The following is a 22,369-nucleotide window of genomic DNA, read 5'->3' on the forward strand; positions in this document are numbered from 1 at the left end:
ATAAAAAAATCCTGATATTTATTTTATTAGAAAACAAATTTGAAAAAATTAAAATAGAAATATATACTTATTTCTAACAAAATCTTTAAAAATTATTAGTAAATATATTTTTGAAATTAATTAATTTCATTTTATTTAAAATTTCGTTTATAAACCAAAACTATATTCAATTTTAATTGGGAAAATTTGGAGAAATGCACTCAAATAAGAATAAAATTTGAAAATTACACCCTTATTTAAGTTTTTGGAAAAATACACTTATATATATATAAATTTACCTAATTGTCCATTCTTAATATTATTCAATTTCTAATATATTGTTTAAAATAGTTTTTAAAAAATCTTTAGAGAATCTACCAATTATCCTTTTTAATATATCTATACAATATCTTTTCAATATCTTTTTAATAATTATCTTAAATTATTTTATTATTTTGAAAAAAAATAAAGAACCCAAGACTCATCTCGTCTCCTTCCTTCTCAGTATCTTCTCCATTTCTGATTTTTTTTCCTTTCCCAGATTCTTCATCTCATCTCATTAAGAGAGGTTTGTTAATTCATGAATCAAATTTCAGTTTCTTACTGACAATAGTTCTTTTTTTTTTCTTTTAGAAAAATTATATTGCATTTGGCTGGAGTTTTAGGAGAGTGGAAAATGAATAATGAATCATGGAAATTTATGGTGAATACTAGAGCAGGAAGTAAATTATTTACCATTAAGGAAGGCTTGAAGTTTGACGAGATGGTTCAGATGGTTCATGAAGACTTTGGTATCAATAGATTGGGTAATGAGTTAGAACTTAGCTATGCACTACTGGAATCAATGCTTAGATGGACACCTTATGTTTTTTCTTCTATGATGCTGAATATGAATTTGGTTAATGAAGAAAGAAAATAATATGTATTTGGTTAAAACCTGTAAGAATTTTTTTTCTAGAAGCCTAAAGGAAGTGATCGTTACGAAGGAAGTTCTCTGGTTTAGCAAGACTAATAGTGGCTGTCAGATTTCACAACTTGCCGATCAAATATTTGCAATCAGACACAAACAACGAGGCAGAGCTTGCTTAAGAATGAGAAACAACTAAAAAATTGGAGATTCGAGTTTCTTTTACATAAGCCGTGCCTGACATATACAAGACTAGACGTAGACTCTTTTACCATCTAAGCTAATTGATTCTTTACGACATTGGCCCCAAAATTATTTTAACTAGACCCGTCCTCAAGCTAATGCTTGATCAGCCTCCATTAAAGCACGTCCATTACATTCTACGTCTAGTGAATTGAAAAGAACAACCAACTTGAATCAATGCATGTATCAACCTTCTCATCGCCAGCTAAAACATCTAGATAGTAAGGCATCCTCGACGTCAAGTCATAACAATAAGAAGCTATATAAGAAATTTATTTTACAACCAAGGCAGAAGTACACTAGTGGCAGATAAAGTTTCTCCAATTGATTGCCACAAATATCATCAACATATTTCAACTCAAATTTCTCAGTCATCACAAAGACATAGCCAATAAGTTGCTTTATGTTTTACCCCGTAGCCAATTTCATAACAATCTCAGGAACCATTGGATGGTAGAACGAACAAATGTTATTCAAGTATGTATACTACTGAAAGACTAAAGAGGAGAGGATAAGAGAGAGTAACGTAGTGTCATGAGTTATAAAAACTAAGAAATAATGAATTTTAATGATATTAGTTTATTAACTTCGAATTTATATTCTAATTTCGAATTTATTTATTAATTGTTGAAATATCCAATTTGGGTAAAAAAAGTCAATTCACAATTAAGGAAGTGTATTTTTCAAAAAATAAAATAGAAAATGCAATTATCAAAAATCAAACTGTTATTGGAGTAATTAACTAATTATCCCATTTTAATTTCTAATTATATTTTATGATAATTTAAATTAAAACTAACTAATTTTCAAAAGTAAATTTAAAAAGATTCTAAGAAGATTTTAAAAAGATTTTGTTAAAACATTTTAAATATATTCTTTGTATTTCAAATAAAAAGATAAAAATATTAAAAGATGTAATAATGAACTTATGTAAAATATGATATTTTTTAGGAATGGTCCAAACTAAAAAAATCACACATGAAAAGAAGTCATGACTTATGTTTTCATTTATGAGTTATTCTTGGGTTCACCCCCTAGGGTGAACCTTTTGGTTCACCAACCAATAGAAAATTGTCATTTTAGATCTAGTATCTTTTAATTAAGGAAACCAAATAATTTGACAAATTATATTATCTTTTCAAAATAAAATTTAAAAATAAATAAAAATAATATAGAAAAAACGAATTCAAAAAAAAAATAATGTTGTCAACAAAACACTAAACCCTAAACTCTAATACTAAACCCTAAACTCAAATCTTAAACTCTAAACCCTTGGATAAATCCTAAATCCTTGGGTAAACCCTAAACCCTTGGAAAAACACTAAACATGTTGTCAACAAAACACTAAACCCTAAACTCTAATCCTAAACCCTAAACCCTTGGGAAAACTCTAAATCCTTGGGTAAACCTTAAACCCTTAGGTAAACCTTAAACCCTTGGAAAAACATTAAACATTTGGATAAATTCTAAATTATAAATCTTAAACACTAAACTGTAAATCTTAAAAACAAATATTTTTTTTTTTAAATAATCTTTTTTTTAGAACTTTTGTTATTTTTATTTATTTAATCTTTTATTTTTTATTTTAAAAGCATAATATAATTTGGTAAGTTATTTTGTTTTCTTAATTAAAAGATACTAGATCTAAAATGACAACTTTCTATTGGTTGGTGAACCTAAAGGTTCGCTCTAGGGGGTGAACCCAAAAATAACTCTTAATATATTAGATGCACAAACCATTTACACATCGATCATATATTAGATGCACAAACCATTTACACATCGATCACTCATACATATTATCCATTTCGACTGAGAAGCAAAACGAATAATGATAGTATGTTAGTTGACACAAATAATAAAAACATGTGAATGCTACGATATACGGATGCACTTATCCGTGCATACGTATAAACTACTGAATATAGATCATATATACTACAGTATATTTTTTGTTAAAGATCTATACTATACGGCACGTAAAAAAAGAGACGAGAGAGAGAGAGAGAGAGAGAGAGAGAGAGAGAGAGAGAGAGAGAGAGAGAGGCGTGATGTGAAGAAAACATGGACACTGTGGGTGCTTTGTAGGGTTTGAAGCCGACATTTTTATCTGTAATATATTTCTGAATCAAGTTATGTAAAAAGGAGAGTCCAATTATTTGTCTCTTCTGATATTTTTGTTTTTGTTTTCTAATTCCATATCCTTCTTTATTATTATTAGTATTATTTTAACTAAAGGAACGATATTCCTTATCTTCATGTATTATAATGCCAATCCTACTATATAAAAAGAGCTAAATCCTAGCTTCCTAAGCCTTGCCACATGAGCAAAATAATCAGAACCAACCATTATGCCATGTCATTTTGGACTGTGTTTTAAAAAAAAAAACCAACCATTAAAATATGTGAAGAGTCACGGTTTAACCCGGTTCAATTCCAGTTACATTACATCATAATAAAAAATGCATGCATTGATTGTTGATTATTAGGCTTCTAGCTACCACATCTTTGACATCCTAAATCAAAATCGATTTCTACAACTTTAACTTGCCCCATACTTAATATTCTTATAGCTGGTGAACAATTTAATTTAGGAAATCGTTATATTTTATGCCAAAAATCCTACTGCTTTCATTGAAAATTAAATAACATATATTCTACCATTAGGACCAAGAACTCTAATCTCAAGACCATATATGCATCCCCTCTCACTCTGAAAAAACCACCACCGCCAACCGTTCAAGATTTTGTGTAAGTCAATATTGAAAGTCCCAATTTTGTCAATTTCTTGGCGTAAGTGATATGTTTAAGAGTTGGATAGTTAAGTCCATATACGGTTGGGGACGTGGGGTTTGGCTCACCTTCCACTGTTTATTTTCAATTGTTTTAATAATAGATTCATATTGATAATATGTGCGAACAAACATATAAGATTTTAATTGGTTAAGATTAAACATAGACCGACAATCTTCCGTCTTTAGCTATTGGTCTCCGCCAAATTTTTTTGATTTAATATAATAGTTCCTGCCTGCTAAGCTACTATAATTGTAGTTCACATCTATCGGTCATATAAAATATTTAGTTTTTTTTTTGGCTTTATAAGATTTTAGTTTGTAATTAATCTCATGGTTCGATTTTATCCATTGGGACCTTTTTCACTATGTTTTATTATCAAACCATTTCACTTTGCCTAATATTTAAATATTCTTTCCTTTGTTTAAGGATTAATTTTTCCTCAATACCATGGTCAAACCAACCGCCAAAGATCCTCCGCCTTATGGGAGGTATTTTGAATTTACAAGTACATTTTTGAATCAAAAACATTATTAGTATTGATATATTAGTTTAATACTTTAATCAAAACTTTAATAAAACAAATATAAAATACAAATTATGTTTTATATATATATATATATTTTTATATTTTTGACTATTTACATCTTATTAAATTTGAAGCGCACAAAAAAAAAAGGTTATATCTTATTTGATAAGATTCCATATATGTAAATGAAATGCTACGTTTTGATTTTTATTTATTGCTACGAAACGTTTTAAAAACTTGAGAAAAGGTAAAAATACAGACGACATGACCGGCCACTCCTTTTCCCCCGGTTTGCAAGAATCTAATTGAGTTGCTTAATATTTGTTCCAAATTAATATATAGTCTCATTATAATCATAAATTAATAATCTATCTCTATATAATTTTATATAAGTACTAAATAAAGATATTTTTATTCATTTTATAGTTACAAAACTCTAATAAAAAAAATATAAACATTATTAGTAAAATATATTTTTTATTTAAAAATACAAATTATGAAAGAAACCACAATTAGTTCTTAATAAAAAAACTCTGCTCCCAACTGTATCAACAGATTCGTCATTCACCCCTAGAAAACACATATAGGCATAATTAAATGCTTTGGCAAAAAAAAAAATATTTTTGTGATGAAGATTCTTAGATGATGATTGTTTTCTATACAAACATGCACCTCTTCACCATTGTTTTAATCCCAGGAAAACGGGTAGGAATTTATTAACACAAATATTAACATATTTTAATTAAATATGTAATCCGCGCGGAGCGCGGACACCGGCTCTAGTATGAATAACGAGACTCGAAGCTGGAATATAGAATTACATATAATGTTTTTTTTTGGTGTAAAATTACATATGAATGTATTTTGACAACGTTCATAATTACATATGAATGTTGTCAAAATAAAATAAAAATATATTATATATGGATAATTTTTATTACGATTTACTATGCAAATTTTAACTCGTGCATCAGTTTGAAACTATTGTAATTAAATATTTTACAGTATTTTTTATAAATAGTATAAAGCGATATACTTGTATGTTTTCGTCCATGGCCATCATAAAACTCAATTTTACCGTCTACAGTGCCTACATAGTACATACTCACAGTAAAATGTGATGGATAAAGTTCAAAGTATGATTGATAATTATAAGCTATTACTTTAAACAGACAGAAAACAGTCAAAACACATGTAAAGAAATCATAATAATTGTAATAATTAAGTGTAGGAGATGCAATTTTTGTCTGTGGTTTAATTAAAGTGAGCAGCTAGTGGATGGAGGGGTGAATTAGTTGCAATGAATAGGCATTTTGGTATGTATTATTGGTAGGCCAATTATGTTTCTTGACCACATTATTAGATATTTTAGTCAAATACTTAAAGATCTGCCATGGCTCTCTTTATTTCCATGCTTACTAATTATTAACCTAGTTTTATCCTATCGCCACTACTTATTTATCCTTTTTAGATTCTAGATTAAGTAATTACGTAAGGTCGTAAACTTCCAAGGGGTAGACCTACATTTGGAAGTAAAAACAAAACTATAGAGATGTGCTTTAATGGTTTTGTTTGTATATATATATTTTGTTCTTATTGCTGGTTCAACAAGATTCGATTGTATTTGATTAATCTCTTCTAGCTTCACTGTTGACAATGTAAAAAAACGGGGCCCAAAATAAGCCCATTATTTGATTAATAGACTTTATACAATACGGAATTCATTCAAAGTCCATGGGAAAAGTACCTATCTATCTACTCTATTAAATAGAGTCCTAAATTTATCTACCATTAAAGTTATCATTTAAGTTTTGGACTGTTTCAAGTTTGTTAGTGTGTTACATAATTTATGGACCATATCCTATTAATTACAATTAATTATACAATAAAATTAAAACCAAATAACTTAAATTAAACCAACAATATATTATATTATAACAACCAAACGAATTATGTTCTATTGAATTATGTTCTATCTACTCTATTAAACTATACCGTATATTTACAATTATACTAGCAATTCAATAACTCTCACTTGGACCTCTTTTACAATAGATTAAACTTTGCTCTAAGTTGATTTATAATTTTCTCTTATCAACATCATATAATTTTCTCTATACCGAACATGTATATGTTTGGTTCCTCTTTGCTTCTATAATAGACTAGATATGATAACTCTTTTTACACCTCATTTTGTATATATGTTACTTGGCTCTAAGTTGATTGATTTTGTATTAGGCTTAGAGATACATGCCATTATGAACACATGACTTAGAGACTTAGAGATACCTGTCATTATATAAACTTCCTTAATATAATTTCAAAAGTGTCAAAATATGATATCTATTTATAAAAATCTATTTAAAAAAAAAGAGAGTATAAGTTAGGAATTACATGTATTATTTATTTAAAAAATATTTGTAACTACTAATTTCGAAAATATAATCCTTATCTACAAGAAAATTACAAAGATATTATTCAGCAAATATTTCAAAAATATAATCCTTATCTACAAGATTCTTAACAAGATATTATTCATACTAACTTGACTTGCACACCAAATAATTGATAACAACTTAATACAATTTATTTATTACGAGATTCTCTCATATTTGAAAGTTTATATTTTTAAAATAAATTAAACAATCACATTAACTATATAATAAAAAATTAGATTTTTTCTTATATGTTATATTTTGAATTTTTTAAAACGTCTATAAATTACTAAATCTCAGTCGATACAACAAAGATTTATTTAGAAGCTATTGAAATCACCTAGCGAGAATATGGATTGCACAACAAATTTGCTTTCGTGACCTTTACTCCCTTTCTCTTCGTCACAATACCGAAAATGAATAATTTGAAAGTGTCGATTAAAAATCTGAAATGGTAATGTTTTCTTTAGTTCAGTCCATTGTTTTCCTTAACTAGATGGGTCACGTACATTGAAGAATGTATTTTGGCCTAAAAATGATTGCATACCCAAAATCAATACGAATCATCATCAATTTCGTTTAAAATTTTGTTACAATAAAAAATATAGGTTTGGGCAAAAAATCTGAATCCAAAAAATCATACCAAATATAATCCGAAAGGTAGTAATGAACTTTAATCAAAATTGGTTAGATATCCGAACGGGTTCAAAATTTTGGTATCTAGAGAACCAGAATGGAACCGGATCCGAAACAAACTATTTCGGGTATCCGAATATATTCGAACCATATTTATATACTTCAATATATTAATTATTTTTAAATTTAATATTTAAAGAATATACAAAATATATAAGATGTTTTTAAGTTGTCCAAAATACTTAAAAATATATATAAATAGTTAAAAGTACATATTTAAAATAGTTAAAGGATACTCAAAATACCAAAATTACTTAAAATATCTATTTATTTCATATCCAAATATTTAAGGTAAACCAAATTTTATTTTAAGTTTAGGTATTTTGGCATACATTATTCAAATTTATATGTTATATATTATTTTTATTTTTAGATTTTGAGATATTTAAAGTATATATGAATTTTATTTTGTTTTTAAAGTTAAATGAGTTATCCGAATCCAAACTCAAACCAAACCCGCAAAGATTCAAATTAAATCGAACTCGCAAAGATCATAACAAACCGAACCGAACCAAATCGAACCGAACCAAATGGTACCCGAGTGTCTACTCCTAAGATTCAAATGTAAAAAAAAAGTTATTCATAGCAAAGTATACTATTTAAATACAACGTATTTTTAAAAAATCACTCCGCGCAAAGCGCGGGTTATCATCTAGTTCTATTATTAAAAGAGAAACATTCTGAAAAAATCTACCTATACAAAATTACTGCACCCTTTCATTTAAGTAACACTTATTTGGTCTTACCATCTATTAATCTAATAACAAATTATAACTGTATATTTAACTAACTATTATAACCGTACGTTTACCTAACATACTTATTTCGCCACATATAAACCGCTAATATACCAACTTTATATTTGACAGACCAAAACATGTTCTACACGATAAAGTAGAACACAATACATGTTATACACAAGACACTAATACACTATATAGTTCATTCATTGAGTGAATGAATACGTTATTCACAGATTTGTACAATAATCATATCACATTTATTCCTCTTTTAGACCCAAACGACAAGATGTCAATACTCTCATTCAATTGAGAGAGCATATTATACCCTAACCTCAATGAAAGAACACATTCATTCTCAATCTGCCAAAACATTAGTGCTTAAATAGTTATATACTCAGTCCATCTTTTATTATTTCATTCTCATCTATCAAAGTTAAAATCTGTTTTTAAGAAATCGGATAAGTTTTATAATAACCACGTTTTCCTGACTATTGTTAGAATATGTTACCAAATATTGTTACTAATTTTAAAAAGGATTTAATCATTATTTTATTAATTTACAAATTTTGTACTAACAACCATAATAATTTGCTAGCATAAATTTCTCTAATGTATTTTAACTGACTGGATTTTCAAAAAAATCTGTTCAAAACGATTTTAATTACATTAAATCCGAAATTTTAGAATACTTGATATACATGTTTCGTATTAACTACAATACGTGATAACTTTGTGTGCAAAAAATATATGCTACCTACTTTAACTGGATAAACATTAATTCCTATAAATTTATATTCCAATAATATTCCTTATACATCCAACTAGAAAATCATATTGGATCTTCTTAATATTCAACCCTAAATATGCGTACCCTACAACCACGGAAATCACTCCTATTATAAATACAGCTTGTGTTAACTCATAGCATCGTAAAATATATTGATACGAAACAATGGCAAACAATATGCAGCTCTCTTTCTTGAATAAAATCAAACTGCACAAGACTGCTTGGTGCATTCAAGTGAAAATCCTCCATTCATGGAGATTTTTCGTTAAAGGTGTTGGTGAATCTATGGAACTCATCCTAAATGATGCACATAAAACGTGATGGACTTTGGACGACTTTAAAAATTAGAAACCACCACCAGAAGGTCCAGAACTATTATAATTTAAAACCTGATGGGCTTAAACCCATTACACAAACAAAATAATTTAAATATATTAAAGCAAAAGCCCATCTCATAAAAATATATTAAAGCAAAAGCCCATCTCATAATAGTTAAACATCTAACAATATTTTGTTTTAAAAATTTTAGATTCTTAATCAAAAACAAATAATATTTTATATTATTGATTTTTCTGTATTTTGATAGTTAATATGAAGGAAAATTATTTATAAGTGGAATTGTTTCCATATATATTTTTAGTTCAGTTTACAAATATTTTTAAAACTAAATATACAAATTCCATTTTCAAACCGAACACCGCATAAAAACACGTTAGCTCGGCTCCGTATATAATACATTTTAAAATGTTCCTTCTTAATCGATATTCCTTACAAATGAGTATGTTCATACACATCATCTTATAAAACTTCATTTAAAACAATATTTTTAACGAAGACAAACCCGCGCTTTCGAAGAGCGGGTCAAAATCTAGTTACATTTTAAAAAGCCTTTTCTACGAGTGTTTCGGTTCCATATTCATCTCAAATGATAATGGAGTATAAATGACAATACAATGTGAAATGCTTGTAGAAGTTAAAAAAATATTAATAAACTTTTTGGGTAGAGAAAATCTTTGGAATAGTTTATTAGCAAGTTTTGTCTCGTGTGTCTCTGTATGCATGTTATGGAACCAGATTTAGAAGATCTTTTACGCAGACATATTTGATACGATATTTAAATATTATGGTGGTTAAAGACCCTTAAGATCTTTACATATGATCATGATTAATCTGGAAGATCTGAAACAATTTTTTGTTTTGTTTTTAATTTGCTTCTTACCGTATGGAATACGAATATATAGTCAGTGAGAAGTGGGTATTCCCTTCTCTTCAATTTCACAGAGGAGATTCATTTGTCAGTGTCAATTACATCATTATACGATATCACCTATCGTTGATTTTTCCATTTGATCGATTCAGCAAAGTTTGTTCCACAAAGATAACTTGAGTATTTTACAAACAAACTAAACATTTTTCAAACCTGAACTGAAAACAATGTTCTAGTACCTGATTTCTGGACAAGTTCTGGTTCAATCCTAATTGTAGTACAGCATTTGAATTAGTAAATGACAATGAGAGGTAAGCAACAATATCACCATTTGGAAAGAAATAAATGGAAGAAGACATGGTAAGGATCCATGTTCGAAATCGCGCTAGGCGTAACGCGTGCGGTATGTCCGGGCCTAGCGATTTAAGAAAAAATCGAAGATTAATCGGAGATTAATTGGGAATTAATTTTAAGTGTTTTATAATATATATTAGTATTCGTACAACAAAAACAAAGAATATATTGAAGTTTAGTGGTAAGTACTCTTACTAGACATGCTCTAAACCCGGGTTCAACTCCCAAAGTAGGGTAGATTTTTTTACTTTTTAATTCATGTCTTTAATGAACATTCAATTACTAAAATATCCTTATCTTAATCTTCTCCAATTTCAATCTGCAAACCCTAATTTCCGCCTCCTACCATTTTTTTTACGATTCTTCGCGATTCTAGATTATTTATGTGTGTTTTTTGTTCAATTGTAATATGTTTTCAACTATAAATTTGATTTTAGCATCAAAATTTAAAAAAGTAAAGTTTTTTTTTAAGATCCAAGTTTCTGAGCGATTTTGTTCAGTTCGACGCGGTTAATGGCCGATCAACGTTGACTCGCCGATTAAACGCCCGAGTTGTCCGCGTTTTAGAACATGGGTAAGGACCAAAATTCTAATCTTTCTGATGACATTTGATTTTATTCAGATTTAAAATTCGGTTAGGCAAAACTATCGTCGGCTGCTGTTACAACCATTGTGCAGAACAATTTTTCTAAAAATAAATTTAACATTCATTCAAAAAAAATTATTATAAAAAAATTGGCAACTGAACTTTGGTTCATGTGTATACTAATTGTGTTAGTGCAGTGAAGACTGAGTTTTAGAAGCTGGAGAAAAACAATTCCTCAAGGTGTCCATGTACCAGTCGTAAAGTACTACATGAAGTCATACAAGAAGTGCTACGTAAAGTGAAGCTGTGTAGCTGACTTGAAGCCGACGTACAGCTAAATTACAAGATACTTGGATGCTAAGCAAGCTATGATTTACCTTGGGGAAGGGTAAATCATCAAGGGAAGATTTCCAAAAGGCTTTGAAGAAGTTTTAGAAATATTTCATAAAGGAAGATTTGTGAATATCTCTTCGTTGAGAAGTTGGCAAGGATAAGCAACACAATCTACATGTATAAGTAGACAGAGACGTGCCTTGGGATAGGTACCACCTTAAGAGAAGGCCGTAAGCATAAGGGCTTTGGTGTTGAATTAGAGTAGACACAAAGCATAAGGGCTAGGGGTCATGAGGAGGCCAGAGGAGTTCTTGGGTTAGTTTGATCTAGGAATGTGTTAGGCTAGTGTCTCTGTCTTGTATGTAACATTTTAGTCAATTCGGAAGAGAGTTATTAAGACACTTTATCTATGTAAAGATAAACCTTCATTATATCATGTTGTAATACTTTGTGAAATAAATAAAAGCATTGTACTTGTATGTATTACTCTTTGTAACAGACTCGTCTTGCACCTTCAAGTGGTATCAAAGCGGGTCACCTAAGTTACTGGTGTGATCCTGAAGGCAAGAGGGAAGACTGAAGACAGAGTACAACAGGAAGCATGGTGGTTGAGCTGAAGCAGTGTATGAGCGCCGAAGCAGTGTATGGGTGCTATATTCTAGAACTCAATCATCAAGGGGGAGATTGTTAGTGCAGTGACGACTGAGTTTTAGAAGATGAAGAAAAATAACTCCTCAAGGTGTCCATGTACCAGTCGTAAAGTACTACATGAAGTCATACAAGAAGTTTTACGTGAAGTGAAGCTGAAGTGAAGTTGTGTAGCTGACTTGAAGACTGGACTTGAAGTCGACGTAGAGCTAAACTATAAGATATTTGGAGGCTAAGAAAGCTATGATTTACCTTGGAGAAGGGTAAATCATCAAGAAAAAATTACCAAAAAGTTTTGATGAAGTTTTGGAAATATTTCATAAAGGAAGATTTGTGAATATCTTTTCCTTGAGAAGTTGGCAAGGATAAGCTACGAAGTCTAAATGTATAAGTAGATAGAGACGTGCTTTGGGATAGGTACCACCTCAAGAGAAGGCCGTAAGCATAAAGACTTTGGTGTTGAATTAGAGTAGACACAAAGCATAAGGGCTAGGGATCATGAGGAGGTCATAAGGGTTCTTGGAGTAGTTTGATCTAGAAACGTGTTAGGCTAATGACTCTATCTGGAATGTGACATGTTAGTCAGTTCAGAAGACAGTTATTAAGACACTTTATCTATGTAAATATAAACTTTCATTATATTCTGCTGTAGTACTTTGTGAAATAAATAAATGTATTGTACGTGTATGTATTATTATGTGTAACAGACTCGTCTTGTACTTTCAAATTGCTCTATATTCAATCATGTCGGAACTAATAAGGGAGAAGTTGAAGAAAGAAGAGAGAAAATAAGGATTAGTTAATATAGTTGGTGCCAATGCCAAAAGAAATGTTCAACATTCAATCATTTCTAATCATTACGATACAATGATTGGGTTAAGACTGAAAACTAACATGATTTATAAGATTTTAATCAGCATACAAACACAAAGTAGCTACCAAAAAAAGTTATAAAACATATATGTAACTTTGATTTGGTTATGAGATTAGATTCTCATGATGATTAAGTCGCCCAATGTGTTCTATCATTAAACCTTTTCATTTTCTTAAAAATAGGATATCAAATGGCGATTCTGATTATATCTTGGTATAGATCACGTTCATGTCCATGCCAGATCTGTAATTGGTTATCTTCAGGTTAATTGATTTTTAATTATTAAAATTTCTACAATCTTGATACTCTGGTTAAAACATCGTCTAATATAAACGAAAGGACCTCCTCGTACAGATAATAATGAGTCGTACTTTTATTTGTAAACTGTGGGTATGATTGATCCCTTCAGTATAACATTTTTTCAATGATTTGAATATTCAAAGTGCATTTTAATATCATTTTAATATTTGTAAATTTTCTATTGCATCTTCCTTGGTATAACTTAACTATACAATGATATGGTTTCTTTTGAATGCTAGTTGTGAAAAGACTATTTCATTTCCACGTTTTTAGAGTTTGAGTGACAATAAAATTGATTTTATGGGGGAGAGCATTTTAACCGAACCGACAAGACTTTGGTTATAGATTCTTTGTAGGTTTGCTGAAACAAAACAAAATCAATTTTATATTAAACCACACGCACAAAAGATCAAAATGTCATACATGTTAGATCCGTTTAACTCGAGATCAAGCTCTAAAATGAACTGTGGAACCTCCTCAAACCTATTTGTTACAGTTATACCATCTTGAGATAAAGAGAACTAGCTTAGACAAAAAAAAACAGAGCAGCAAGCAATAAGGAGAAATTGACGAGTTCGTAAATACGCCAAGAAGACATTTTACATGACATTTGAGAGAATTGAAGAATTAAACAAAAACTAATAATGATACAAAAACGGTTTGCAACTCAAATAAACTGGTGAGTTCATAAGCATTGGTGCAGAGAAAAAATGGCTTAAAAATTCATTAAACGGGTAACCGTAGACTCCTACCATGTGGGTACAACTACATACTCCTAATGTAGGATGTTTTAAAGAATTTTGATGTTCCAATATATAAGATGTTTTTATTATAAGTAATTTTTTATTTTATTAAAAATTGTGTAAACAATAATATTTGATAATTTATTTTGTAATTTATTGAATAACATTAATTTATAATTTTAATGATATTTTCTAGATAAATAAATAATTTTTTTTAATATGCGTGTTTTTATCTAAATATCATATATTTATGAACAAAGGAGGGAGTAACTGCTTGTGATCTCATGAAATATTGGTGTCATTCAATTCCTGAATTCCAATCATATGAGACCCAATCATATATTTTCTAGCTTACTAACAAAAACAAATAACTATTTTCAAATAATGGCAATGCTATATTATTATGAAATATAATGGAGGGCAGAGCTTGCAACTAGATAAATATGGAAAGAGGTCTACGTACTATGCTTCTTATGGGCATTCATAATCTTTTTCTCATTTCTTGGAACTCATCACTTTTTTCATCGTCGTTATTAGCTCTGAAGCTTTTTCTGAAGCTTGAAAGTACATTTTGATTAAGTAAGACGTTGATCATCAAAGTGAGCTGAAAGTTAAAACCCGCTAGTCAACCCGCAATGCATCCTGATTCGTGCCATGACCCGTCTTAGATTATTATCACAATACTAATCTACTTCTACTGGTTAGCCCATTTTTACATTTAAGGGCATGACTGGTTCAACCGCATCGGTTGCGGGAGTTTGCAGATGCGGGTGGTTGCGGTTTCTAGCGGTTTTAAGAGATTTGTAAGACTGGTTCTGCGGTTAGAAATTGGTGCGTTTGCGGGATACTATGACTGTTTAACTACCAAATGCAGCAACGGTTAAATAATAAATTAACAATATTTACATTTTATATAATTATAAAAATATCAAAAATAATAATAATATAATAAATATAAAAGTTATATTTAGCAAGTTATAGTTTAATTTTTTTTAAAATATAGAAAATATTTTTATTTTAAAGTTTTATAATATTAATTAAAATATAATAGATATATTTTAGCATTTTTATAATTCGAATTTAATTTTTTGTTTGAATATTTTTATTTTTGTATTTATATTGTTTTGGAAAAAAAAATTTATCCTCCCGCAACCGCAAACGCTAGCTGGAACCAGCTTTTGAATTTATAAGGTTCAGAGCGATTTAAAACGGTTTGGAGCGGTTTGAGCGATTGTTGCAAAACGTCAACAACCGCTACCAACCGTAAAAACTGCGTTTGTGGATAATAACAGGAAAATCAGTCATACCCTAAGGGCCTGACTGGTTTAACAGCAGCGGTTGCGATTGCGGTTGCGGGTGGCTGCGGTTGCGGGTGGTTGCGGTTTCTAGCGGTTTTAAGAGATTTGTACGACTGGTTATGCGGTTAGAAATTTGTGCGTTTGCGGGATACTTATGACTGGTTAACTACCAAATGCAGCAGCAGTTAAATAATAAATTAACAATATTTACATTTTATACAATTATAAAAATATCAAAAATAATAATATTATAATAAATATAAAATTTATATTTAGAAAGTTATAGTTTAAATTTTTAAAAAATATAGAAAATATTTTTATTTTAAAGTTTTATAATATTAATTAAAATTTAATTGATATATTTTAGCATTTTTATAATTTCAGTTTAATTTTTTTATTGAATTTTTTTATTTTTGTATTTATATTGTTTTGAAAAAAAATAATTTTTTTTTATCCTCCCGCAAACGCCCGCAACCGCAAACGCTAGCTGGAACCAGCTTTTGAATTTATGAGGTTCAGAGCGATTTGGAGCGATTTGGAGCGGTTTAGAGCGGTTTGAGCGATTGTTGCAAAACGCCGACAACCGCTACCAATCGCAAAAGCTGCGTTTGCGGGTGGTATGACTGGTTTTCCCGCTACCACCCGCAAACGCAGCTTTTGCGATTGGTAGCGGTTGTCGGCGTTTTGCAACAATCGCTCAAACCGCTCCAAACCGCTCTGAACCTCATAAATTCAAAAGCTGGTTCCAGCTAGCGTTTGCGGTTGCGGACGGTTGCGGGAGGATAAAAAAAATTTCTTTTTTTTCAAAAACAATATAAATACAAAAATAAAAATATTCAATAAAAAAAATAAATTGGAATTATAAAAATGCTAAAATATATCTATTATATTTTAATTAATATTATAAAACTTTAAAATAAAAATATTTTCTATATTTTTTAAAAAATTAAACTATAACTTTCTAAATATAACTTCTATATTTATAATAATATTATTATTTTTGATATTTTTATAATTGTATAAAATGTAAATATTGTTAATTTATTATTTAACCGCTGCTGCATTTGGTAGTTAACCAGTCATAAGTATCACGCAAACGCACCAATTTCTAACCGTAGAACCAGTCGTACAAATCTCTTAAAACCGCTAAAAACCGCAACCACCCGCATCCGCAAACTCCCGCAACCGCAACCGCTGCGGTTGAACCAGTCAGGCCCAAAGTCTGGTCCTTTTTTTGCGTTGTCAAATTCATATTAGCAAGTAGAGATGGCAAAACATGAACCTGCCCACGGGCCCGGCCCGTTTGAACTTACTGCGGGGCGGGATTGGTTACAAAGACTCAGGCCCGAATTTTTAGCAGGCCTAGCGGGTTGAGCTTGTGCGGGATTAGGCCAGAAGCGGGATGGGCTCGGTTTGTACCGCGGGACGCGCAGGGTCCGCAAAGACATCGTCACTTTCAGTCTTCAAACTCTCACCGACAAAATAACCTGAGAGAAGTGGCGATTAGAAAGCATGTCTCTTATGGCTTCTCTTCTTTGATCTCTTACGGCTTCTATTTTTCCTCTTAGATACTGGAGAGGGGAAGATAGTACATCTCTGCTATAGAGGAGAATATGTCTTACGTGAATGATAATTAAATCTGGAGCTGGTGATAAGAGCTGATAGACTTTAGGTTTGCATTTATTGTGAATGGTTGCTTACGTACAGAATACTGATTGTTGTTAGGACTTGAGCTGTTATGATAAATCAGGTTAGACTTGAAATGTTATGATAAATCAGGTTTGTATGAATTAAGTATACTGATCTGAGTCTGAATGGTTGCTTGATAGTTTAGTCTCATAGGATTTGATTTGTTAGACTTTAAGTTAAATTTGTGAATGATTCAGCACGTGTCAAGCGTCTATATAACAAATAAGAAATTTACATACGTTTGCGGCATCTGATTTGTTAAGAAACAAGCAAGACGTTGCTATGTTTCTTGATTATGTGTTTCTAAATCTTGTCCCTGAATATTCCAAAGCCTTTTGTTTCCTATAGCTGGACAACCAATCGTGCATGTTTTGATGTTTAGAGCTAATGAAAAAAAACTAGTTTTGATAACCGAACAAGAGTTTTTGTGTCCAGACGCAAGTGAGTTATGTCTGATCATGTTGTTTCGTTTATGCAGGTATGATGAACCGATGTCCCGCGGGCCGACCCGCAAAGCCCAAGTACTATGCGGGGCGGGATTGGTCAGCCCTCGACAAGACCGCATCCCGCGCGGGCCTGTCCCGCTGAGACCCGTTTGAACTGAAGACCGCGGCGGGGCGGGACGGGACGGGACGGGAAGACCCAATTGCCATCTCTATTAGCAAGTAGCTGTATAACCAAATCAATGAGTTGTATATTTAACTGTCCGCCGCCGGCCACAAACGGCACTGTTTTTAAATATATTTTTTTGTCAACTTTTTTTTTTTTGTCAACGCACTGTTCTCCAATATATGTATAGTTTCGTGTCATACATGTATTATACGTAATATATATATATATATATATATATTCATCTATTGGAGAGTTAATAAAATGACTGATATTTTCTACATTTTAACGGAATTTTCTTTGACAAAAAAAAAAAAACGGAATTTTCTAACAAATGGAAAAATCATTTTTCTCTTATGTATCGTTTGATATTGTTTAGAACTCCTATTTTATTTTGTTGGATAAATTGTTTTTTTTTTTTGAAAAAAGGCTTTTGTTGTTTAAATTGTTTACACATGTTGGGTAAATATAAATCCTTTATTGCTCATTCTTATAACTTTCTACTCAATCTTATTCCACTAAAAAATCCGGTTCTTCTAAAAAAAAATTGACCAGGTGATTACAAATTATTTAATATATTTTTCAATCATTCAAAATATTCAAAGTTTATGGATAATGGAAAACCTAATTATTAATTATTTATTCGAACCATATTAAAATGAGGCCTTTTGAAATTTATAGTTTTCACTTTTCGTAGACTAAATTTTGATGAGCTGGTCTACGAACTGGCTTCCCATTTACGTACTTCACGACTCAATCAAAAGCACTAACCATTTCCCAGATGAAACTTGGTTCTATTTTTCACATTTTTGTAATTCTAAGTTTGGTCTATATTTTTGTTTACGTATATACATTTAAGTTTTGCTAATTTTGTTTGACCGCAGAAATATATAGAGTAATGTTTAAACAAGAAGTTGACAAAATAAATGTTTAAACAAGAAAATTTATTTAACTAATTAATTCATTTTAAGCAAAAAACTAGTATCGCCTGCAAAATCAGGTATTTATTACATAGTTTGGATTAGGTCTGGGCGTTCGGGTCTTCGAAACGGGCTTAGGCCAGTTTTTCCCGGGTTCAGATATTTTGTGTTCTAAACATTTAGATCCAGTAGGTACTTGTAAATTTCATGTTCGAGTTTGAATCGGTACTTCTCGGGTCCGGATCGGTTCGGATCTATAATTAAATGTCTATAAAATATTAGTAATTTTTGAGTCTATATCGGGTCCGGGTATTTAGGATCTGAAAAGGACATGACATACCCAAATACCATCAAATTTAATCGATATTTATCATATATATCTAAAATTTTACAAAATAACTTAACTTAAACTATTTATAATTAAAATAAAACATTTTAAACTCTAAATTTTACATTTTAAAGTTTCATATTACTTAAAAATGTTAAAAAATAAAACAAATATTGTTAACAAAAGATATTTCAACTAAATCATAAAATAATAAATATAATATAGAACACAAAAAATCATAGTTTTGGATATACATGTTTTTAAGTCGGGTACAAATCGATTCTTATCGGGTCGGATCTATTCGGATCGGTTTTTTGGGTCCGGGTCTACTCGAGTCGGTTCCTTTCGGTTCTGTTTTTTTTAGATAAAAAGTCCTTGTAAATTTTCGGTATGATTTCAGGTCTGGTATTTTTGGATCGATTCAAGTTCGGATTTTCAGGTCCAAGTTAAATGTCCAGGCCTAGTTTGGACTTTGGATGATGAAACAAATAATGCTATCGTTGATTAAATTGTTATTTTTCTTGCACACAACTGGATTGTCAATTTTTATTTTATTCTATTTTGTCTTAGCTAACTCCATTTACTAGTTGATTAGTTATAAAAATCACAAACGTCAGTGCCTATTTAAATCCTCCACCCCTATAATCAATTCTATAAATCCTTATTTGTATAATTGCGATTCAAGGCTGTTATTCTCTGATTTTAATTTTTATGTTTAACCTTTCGGCTTGTTTTCATTCCATTCTTAAATCTAGTGTAAAAAAATAAAATAAAATCAAGTGAGACCAATCTTAAGATCAGAAAGAGTTTAAGTTATATCAAACATGTTGGACAGTGCATTATAATCGTTAACTAAATCATTACATTAAAAAAATATTTAAATAATTATATTTCCTTGAACCCAGGGATCAATTTACTTCTTTACACCAGAAATTCGGTTTATTCTTCTCGACTCATTTTTCATCAGTGTTACGACTTTAAAAGTTAGCTAAACATTATCGTTAACAGAAAAGAGTATATCTTTTTCTTTTTTTTTTTGTAAACAAGGCTTTAAAAGAGTATATCTTAACATTTTCATCAGCTGGAACTACAAGAAAACACAAGTTTTACGAGTGCAGTTTTCCTCGTGACTTCGTCGTAAAAGCAGTGTTACGAGGAATTAGCGAGGAAACCCGTTTCGTCCTTATATGTTTGTCGTAATGCATATATCCTCGCTAATTCGTCGTAACATAGCGAGGAAATAATTTCGTCGTAAAAGCGAAGGGGAATATTTCGTCGTAAAGACCACGTAAAGCTTCCACGTAAGGACGTCGCTAAGTTTCCTCGTAAATACCACGAAAGACTTTCCTCGTAAAACCAACATAAATAAATACTCGTAAAGTAAACGTAAATACCTTGACAGCGTTCCACGTAAAGTAAACGTAAATACCTTGATAGATTTCCACGTTATTTCCTTGTAAACAATTTCTCGTAAAAACCACGTTAAGCTTCCACGTAAAGAAGCCGCAAAATTAGCTACTAATTTACTTCGTTTCGTTATTTTACAGAAATATAAAAAATTATAATTAAAAATATAATTAAAATTATTTAAATTATTAATAAAATTAAAATTCTAAAAAAATCAAAACCAAAATATTTTATATATAAATAAGTTTTGAATTCATAATACAAAAACCGAAATTAAAAAGAACTAAGGGTCGTTAATCGCCTGGTAGAATTCATCACTCCTCGCCATTACATCCGCCTCGGCATGTGAGTCGTCGGTTGGTGACTCACCTGGGATAGGATTTTGTTGTCGCATGGTCCTCAACAAAGTCTCCCATTCCGGATTTGTGGCCGTTACAACGTCCAAGAAGCCCTCGAGTCCACCCACACGAGCTGTGAACGCAGATTGCGTCGAGCTCAACTCGTGACGCAGCTGAGTAGACTCTCTACGCAGCTCTTCGGACTCCCTACGCAGCTGAGAGACTTCATCATCCCGTCGCTAAACATAAGACGATGTCGCTTTCGGAACATCGTTGACGGAACCAATCCCCAACGTCCGTCCCTTTTTTTTTAGGGACAACCTTAAAAACAAAAAATAAATTTTGTTAGTAAAAATTTAAAGTTAAATTAAATGAATATTTAAGAAAAATAAAATTTTAGAAAATTTACCTCCTCGTAAAGCTTATCCACTTCAGGTGTGGATAAGGTGACGGGTAATCCATCAGTGGACTGCTGGGTCAGCTGGGTCTGGCGTTCTTCAACCCGAGCAGCCAAATCGTTGTAGATTTGCTCGGACTTGCCATCTATAAATCGGTCCGCCTTGTTCTTGTGGGTCCTCTCGTAAAGTTGCATAAGAGACGGGAGAATTCCCGTCTCTTTGGCCTAAAAACATTTAAGAAAGTTGTTACAATATATATAAAAATTTACTAAAAATTTAATATAATTAAATTTTTAATTACCATTTCCAAACGGACACCGGCGTGGGGTTTTTGGCCCGTAGTGTGAAGCATCGGCCCGTTCCCGTTCCCTTTCACACATATTCCATAGTTACTGGTCGCCCGCTGTCTACCATACTCATATGTGTGAAAAGTGTAGCCTTGTGTGAAATACATCTGTGATGTGGTGACCTTTACAAGTGGAGATTGAATTACTTCGTGTAACCACTTAGGATAATCTGAATCGTCGTCATAATCAACCTGCAAAAATAAAGAGAACATTAAAATACAAATCATGTATGAAAAAATAGTTTGAGTTATAATACCTGATTCCGCAACCACTTAATGAAGTGCTGATCTTTCCTTTTGTCTACGTCACTTGTGGATATACCAGGAAATGTTTCTTCGACTTGAGAAACAAATAGGCTGTAAAATTAATCACATTTCATAGGAATGAATCTCTTGCAATTATATAATTAATTATATGTGTTTTGAAGTGTCCATATATGTTACCTTTCAAAATAACGCATCAATGGATCCTCGCAATTGAGTAGAATATAGGTGTGTGCACTATGAGCGTCTTGTTCACTCGACCACCAAACCTCTTTAGACTTCCCACTGAGTCGTCTAATCTGGCTAAAGATGTCTGGAACACCAGCAACTGCATATGTTGGCGCAACCCCACCATCATCATATCTTCTTGGAGCTCTTCTCCGGGTACGTACTTTTGACGCAAAGTAGTACGATGTGAAATGAGAAACTTCTTCCGTCAAACTTCCAGCAATTATAGAACCTTCAACTTTGGCGAGGTTCTTTTCTTTTCCCTTCAAATATTTCATGGCTCGCTCATACTGATACTTCCATCCGTAATGTACAGGTCCACGAAGCAATGCTTCATATGGGAGGTGGACAGCTAGATGCTCCATGACGTCAAAAAATTCAGGAGGA

At 31.0% G+C, this 22,369-nt stretch overlaps 1 long non-coding RNA gene across 1 annotated transcript; it reads left to right on the top strand.

Moving 5' to 3' along the window:
- The first annotated feature begins 2,627 nt into the window (after window positions 1–2,627).
- Window positions 2,628–14,013, top strand: LOC117126752. The gene is made up of 2 exons (XR_004449564.1): window positions 2,628–11,247; window positions 11,457–14,013. It is a non-coding gene; the product is annotated as an uncharacterized LOC117126752 (long non-coding RNA).
- The last annotated feature ends 8,356 nt before the right edge of the window (window positions 14,014–22,369 follow it).

Source organism: Brassica rapa, chromosome A07 (assembly GCF_000309985.2).
Source record: "Brassica rapa cultivar Chiifu-401-42 chromosome A07, CAAS_Brap_v3.01, whole genome shotgun sequence".
Classification (NCBI taxonomy): Eukaryota; Viridiplantae; Streptophyta; class Magnoliopsida; order Brassicales; family Brassicaceae; genus Brassica; species Brassica rapa.